Raw genomic sequence first — 6,000 nt, forward strand, 5'->3', positions numbered from 1 at the left:
AGGAAACAGCAGGTGTGTTCTATTAATGGCATGACAAGCTTCCAAGAGAAAAAGAACAGATGGAAAATGATGAACTTCACGATGTCTCGAAGGAATGGTACTTTTCCTTTGCGAAGCATATTCTAGTGACTTCCGATTGTAAATATTATCTTACACTTACCTCAGAAGAAGAAGAAGGATAAGGAGGAGGAAGAGGAGGTGGGGGAGGAGGAGGAAGAGGAGAAGAAATGCTTTTTTTAAAAAAAAAATTGGAACCTTGAGGAAATGTAATTACAGATTTTTTTTCACTGAAAAGCATAGAAATCATGCAGTTCACCTTATAGCTTACCACCTCAAAGTGCTCAGTCATAGATCTTGACACTGATTTTTCTCTTTCAGATTTTTTTCTGAAACTTCTAATTTAAAAATGTTTGGCAATAAATTTTAAAGATTACATTTTAGTTCAATTAAAGATAGTGGGATTGTCTGTCTTTAAAACAGCTCTCCTAGCCCAAGGAAATTTAGAGCTGGAAGACATATTAAGGACTACTTCCCCGTGTTTTTCCAACTATTTTTAGATACAGAAAATCCAATTCTTTTCTTCAAAGAAAATCTCATCCAGAATCAGGACAGAGGGTGAGGTCAAGTGTGTTTGCGCATGCACCCCCCACACAGATGTTCTGCTGCTGAAGCATGGATAGTAGGGGGCCCAGAAGAACACCAGATCATTGCCCCTGCCCTCACCCACCCCCGTAGCTGCCTCCAAGTGACCCCAGGGGACTCTGATTTCACTCAGTCTTAGTTTGACAGGTGAAGACATGGAGATTCAGAAACTTGAGGTAACTTGCCCCAGCCCACAGCTGGGTGGAGAATGGGGAATTTTTACTCAGGGGTCCTCCAAGGTCTTTCCAGGACTGGCTATACCATAACTTAGTACAGAAGCTATCAGCTTCCTATCACCTATCACCCTGCCTGCTGGGCCTCTACACCCGGAGGAAAGGCCGAGGGTCCAACTAGCAAACTAGCAAACAGCAAGTCCTGGTTGCTAGAATATATTGCTTCCTGAGAACAGGTTGGCCTAAGGAATGAAGGCAACTGTAGAACTCAAAGAAGGTGGCCTGAACTGCTATGACAATGTGTTTTTGTAAAGGTTAGACAAAAGGTTAGTTCTGCTTCACAAAAGAGAGACAACTTCGGGGGCGCCTGGGTGGCTCAGTGGATTAAGCCACTGCCTTCGGCTCAGGTCATGATCCCAGAGTTGTGGGATCGAGCCCCGCATCGGGCTCTCTGCTCCGCAGGGAACCTGCTTCCTCCTCTCTCTCTGCCTGCCTCTCTGCCTACTTGTGATCTCTCTCTCTGTCAAATAAATAAATAAAATCTTAAAAAAAAAAAAAGAGAGAGACAACTTCGAAGACTCACAAACAGAACTTAGAATCTCAGCCCAGTTTCTTCCACAAAGACACCTTGATGCTGTTCAAGGGACAAACAGAGTCCATAGAATAAATGAGGCAATGTGAATCCTGCCTCTAATACTTTCTTCATCTATGAAACAAGGGTAATATTTGCTAGCAAGGTAACTGTCTATATTTAATCAATAATTAATGGATACACAGAGAGAGAGAAAGAGAGAGAGAAATTTGGTGATGTGCCTAGAATAATAAATCCTGGTTTCCTTCCTCTATCTCAGCAACTTCCCTATCTGAACAACTCACACTGGAAGCTATAGTTCACTCTTTTCTAACAATCACATACAGAGAATTATTTTCCTGGTATGCTTTCAAAAAGCCTATATGACCAAGAGACTGATTTGCATGTTCTCTAACAAGATGTCTTTCCTTTTTGTTTTCTATTACAGCCTTCATTATTTCAGGTGGGAAAACAGGACCCATGATGGGAATAGAGGAGATAAAAATGAAAAAGCGAGCTCTTATTACTTTGCTCCTGTTCTCTGCTAATTCACCAAACATTCAGAACTCTTTGAGATAAACAAATCCCCCCAACTCTTTGAGATAAACAAATCTGTTGAGATAAACGGATCCAGCAAGGCCAGGAAGAGAGAAACACACATGTGTGCACATACACTTACATACACCCTACAGAAACCGCACACATACACTGTCCATAAAACCCCTCACTCTTCTTCATAGCCTTTTTTCCCCCTCACTGCTACAGTTGTCATTTACTAACAAACTGAAATGCAGAAAAAAGTCAAATAAAAGGATTTGGGGGGGGGGTGCCTGGGTGGCTGAGTGGGTTAAGCCTCTGTCTTTGACACAGGTCATGATGCCAGGGTCCTGGGATCCAGCCCTGCATTGGGATCCCTGCTCAGCAGGAAGCCTGCTTTCCCCCTCCACCGCCCCCCGGCATTGTCCTCTGCCTGCTTCTCTGCCTACTTGTGATCTCTCTCTCTGTCAAATAAATAAATAAAATCTAAATAAATAAATAAATAAATAAAGGTTTTTTTCACCCTACCCTTACTAGTCAGGTACTAGTCTAGATACCAACAATAATATCACTTAAGATCATTCTCATAGGATCCAGTAGTGATAAAAATAACCAAAACATCATAACATTTTTACTAGATCTAGTCACTCCATAAGAAAACAATGCAACTTTGTATTTACTTAAAATTGTTGAAATTGGCCTTACAATCTTTTAAAGTCACTCCAGGAAACATTATATAACACAAGTAACACTGATTCCCCCCAAACTTTCTATTCACACTGGGAATGCCCCAGAGGCCATTAAACAGAGTTACCCTGAGTCCTGAAGATCAAGACTGACTCTTTCATTCCCATCTAAGGTAATTACTGCAGAGTTTAAATACAGTCCAAGTCTCAAAGGGATTTGTTCTATGTTTAGTCATTCAGAGAATACGGAATGACCAAAATAGACTAAATTTCAGTGGATGGCAAAGTATGTTTTAATAATAGGACAGTATCAACCATAAATGATAATGTAAGCCTGTAAGTTTCAAAGAGCTTTATGAATGTTTAAAATGCTCATAAATCCATTTAGGCCCTATCAGTTTTTCTTTCTTAATATTCAGAGTTTTGAATCAAAAGAAGCAAAAGGGGGAGTTTTCACGTGATTGGCTGACTGTCCTATAAATCAATATTCTCCAGGTGAACAGATTTATTTACAAATCACAGACACAGTTTTGTTTTGTTTTTTTTTAAAGAATCAGGAGAGAGCACCAATTTAAAAATATTTGGAAGGTATCAAAGAATAAATGAAAGACAAGAGATGGTATCTGTTTTGAGGGGGAAAAAATCACATTAGGGGTTAAAAATCATTCTGGTTAGGAAAGAATGTCAGGAATCTGTGTGGCCTATCTTTTTTTACTTCTTTTACTGTAGGGCTTACTTCAAGAATAGGGCGGAAAAGAATGCAACCAAGAGCAACCAAGAGCGTTATTTCTGTCTCTTTGCAGTTTGAAAACCAAAAAGCTTAAGACTGTAGCTCCATCGTATTACTTTTTCCCTATAGAGGTAAGACATTATCTGAAAAACAATTTTCTGATTATCACCCAACGTGAAGGAGACCTAATAAACATAACATCAGAAATGCCCAGAATCGAGAGCCCAATCCAACTGTAAGAGGACTGTTCTTCCTCTATGTTCACAACTAATAAAGTATTTATGCTCATCACACATAATCCAGAAAATAGGAAAATATATTTAAAAAGAAAATTTTAAAAAGCCACAAGAGATAACTATAGCTAAATTGCAGTATTTCTCTCTATAGTCTTTGCACTCATTATATTTGACCAAAATCATCATCTTACTACATTTGTGTTTTATGCCCTGTTTTTTTTTTCCATTTAACATTTTATCATGATCACTTTTGCATTTGTATCAAAGGGATATATCATTTTTTACATATCATCTTTACTATTTTTCTGAAATTTTTTTCTGAATTTTCGGAATAATGCATGCTAATTTGGAGGAGTAAAGCAAATTACAAAAGTTAAAAAAAAAAAAGATCCAGCTTCCAAAATTGCCTTGATTCCACCCTCATCCCTAAAAATCAGCCACTTTCAACTGTTCGCTGGGTATCTTTCCCACCTTAGTATCTTCTGTAATACATAAACATCCATCATTTCTTTTTCTGGTCTCTCAGTATTGAACATTTAAGAGGATTCTGTTTTTTGCTATGTGAACAGGGCGATGAAATTCTTGCATATAAATATTCAAATGCTCTGATGTTCTCATCAGCTAGAGTCCAGAAGGGGGGGTTATGAGGTGAAAGACATAATTGCTACCTAAGTTCCTGAGGCATTTCCAAAATGATTACGAGCCCAGCTCGTCATCATTGGCTGAGGACGCTCACCTGCTTTATCCTCATGAACAAGTGTTGTCATTTTAAACTTCTTCTTACAGGCCAAAAAATTGGTGTGTTATTTTTATTTTCCTTTTTAAAATTAATATCGAGGACAAATTATCCCATGTTTATGGACATCTGTAATTATTTTCTTCTGTCAGTTATTTGTCACATTTGTCCTTTTGCTACTGGGATAATATGAGTTTCTGACTGCATTACCACAATGTTCTTTTTGTGGCTATAAAGCTGTCAGCCATGTGTGTTGTAAAAATGTCTCTCTGTTCATCAGTTTCCATTGGATTTGGTTTATAATATTTTACGACACAAACGTATTTAATTTTCTGCAGTCAAATATACACAGTTTCCCTGTGTGATTATCCAATGTCTTCTTAAGCCTAAGAAGTCCTATGCTTGGGGAAAAAATGAGCTACATTCAGCTGTATGTTCTCTTCCTTTATGTTTCATTTTTTTAATCTATTTTGAATGGTATGCAAGGGGAGGTTTTAAACCCAACTTTTCTGCAAATACCTAGATTCCCCTTCCACAGTGGTTTGCAATACTTCCTTGTTCACATACTATATTCTAAGACAGGATCGTCCTGGAAGGTATCAAAGAATGGTATCTGCCAGCCCTTCTTGGGGTATGTCTGCTGCTCCTGCTGGCGAATCACACTGGCAAACAGTGGAACATGGAAATACATTTTCACACCTACTAGGAACCCCCAGAACTCCTCCTCTTTTGCAAACATTTCCTGGCTATTCCTTCCTATTCTAAGCTCATTTTTATATTTGCCCCAGATTTGGTACCAGTTACCCCTCCCCCACCTTCTTTTACTGGAAGAGTAAGAGAACATTCAATGTTCCACACAACCAGCTTGAGAGAGAGTAAGACCAGGGGCAGTTTAGGCTCTTTCAGCTTTAGAAGGGGAAATTTTTTAAGCTGCAAGTTCATCCTGATGCTTCTAATTTATTTTTATGTTATTTTTTTAAGTAAGCTCTATGCCCAAGGTGGGGCTTGAACCCGAGATCAAGAGTTGCAAGCTCTTCTGATGGAGTCACCCAGGTGCCCCCTAAATTGGATGCCTCCAATTTCATAAAACCTTTTTAAACCTTGCTAAAACACACAGCACACACACACACACACACACACACACACACTTTGCTTTGTCTCAAGTGATGCTCATTGCCCATTTCCCTCCTTTCCAGGCCTCCTTTCAGTTTACCATGTTTGCATCCACTCTGATACACCAGGCCGCCTGCTGCCACACTCAATCCTGTTTAAATTACAGAGCTGCACAAAATTCAAAAGGGCCTCTTTCTTTCTTTCCGTTTTGACTCTTTGCCTCCATATCCTCAAATTGGCTCAAAGTTGACAGGTTCAGGTCATCTTTCCACGGATCATCATCTCCTCTGAGCACTGCTCAGCTTCCCGGAAAGAAAGAGACCAGGAGAACATGAAAAGACAAAATGAGAGGAGAGTAAAGCAAAGAACACTAAGGTATAAGGCACCTGTCCTTGCCAATATTGTTCCCATATACTTACTTAAAAAGTCGTGAAACAGAAAGTATTTTCAGGGTAAAAAATAAAATATTCCACTCATTTCTCACAACTAGGAACCAAAATACACATCTTGCTTTTTTTAAAATTCAGATTAGTGCCAATGTTTTATGATGATGATGATATATTTTTAACCATGAAC

General features: G+C 38.9%; 1 protein-coding gene across 1 annotated transcript in view; it reads right to left on the reverse strand.

Annotated features, from left to right (window-relative positions):
- TRDMT1 (tRNA aspartic acid methyltransferase 1) overlaps nucleotides 1-5,568 on the reverse strand; it is a 66,855-nt gene extending 61,287 nt beyond the window's left edge. Inside the window, exon 1 of the mRNA XM_046014079.1 lies at nucleotides 5,525-5,568. The gene's annotated coding sequence lies outside the window, so the exon portion shown is untranslated. The remainder of the gene's footprint in view (nucleotides 1-5,524) is intronic.
- Nucleotides 5,569-6,000: the final 432 nt, after the last annotated feature.

The sequence above is a fragment of the Meles meles genome, chromosome 7 (genome assembly GCF_922984935.1).
Source record: "Meles meles chromosome 7, mMelMel3.1 paternal haplotype, whole genome shotgun sequence".
In the NCBI taxonomy this organism is placed as follows: domain Eukaryota; kingdom Metazoa; phylum Chordata; class Mammalia; order Carnivora; family Mustelidae; genus Meles; species Meles meles.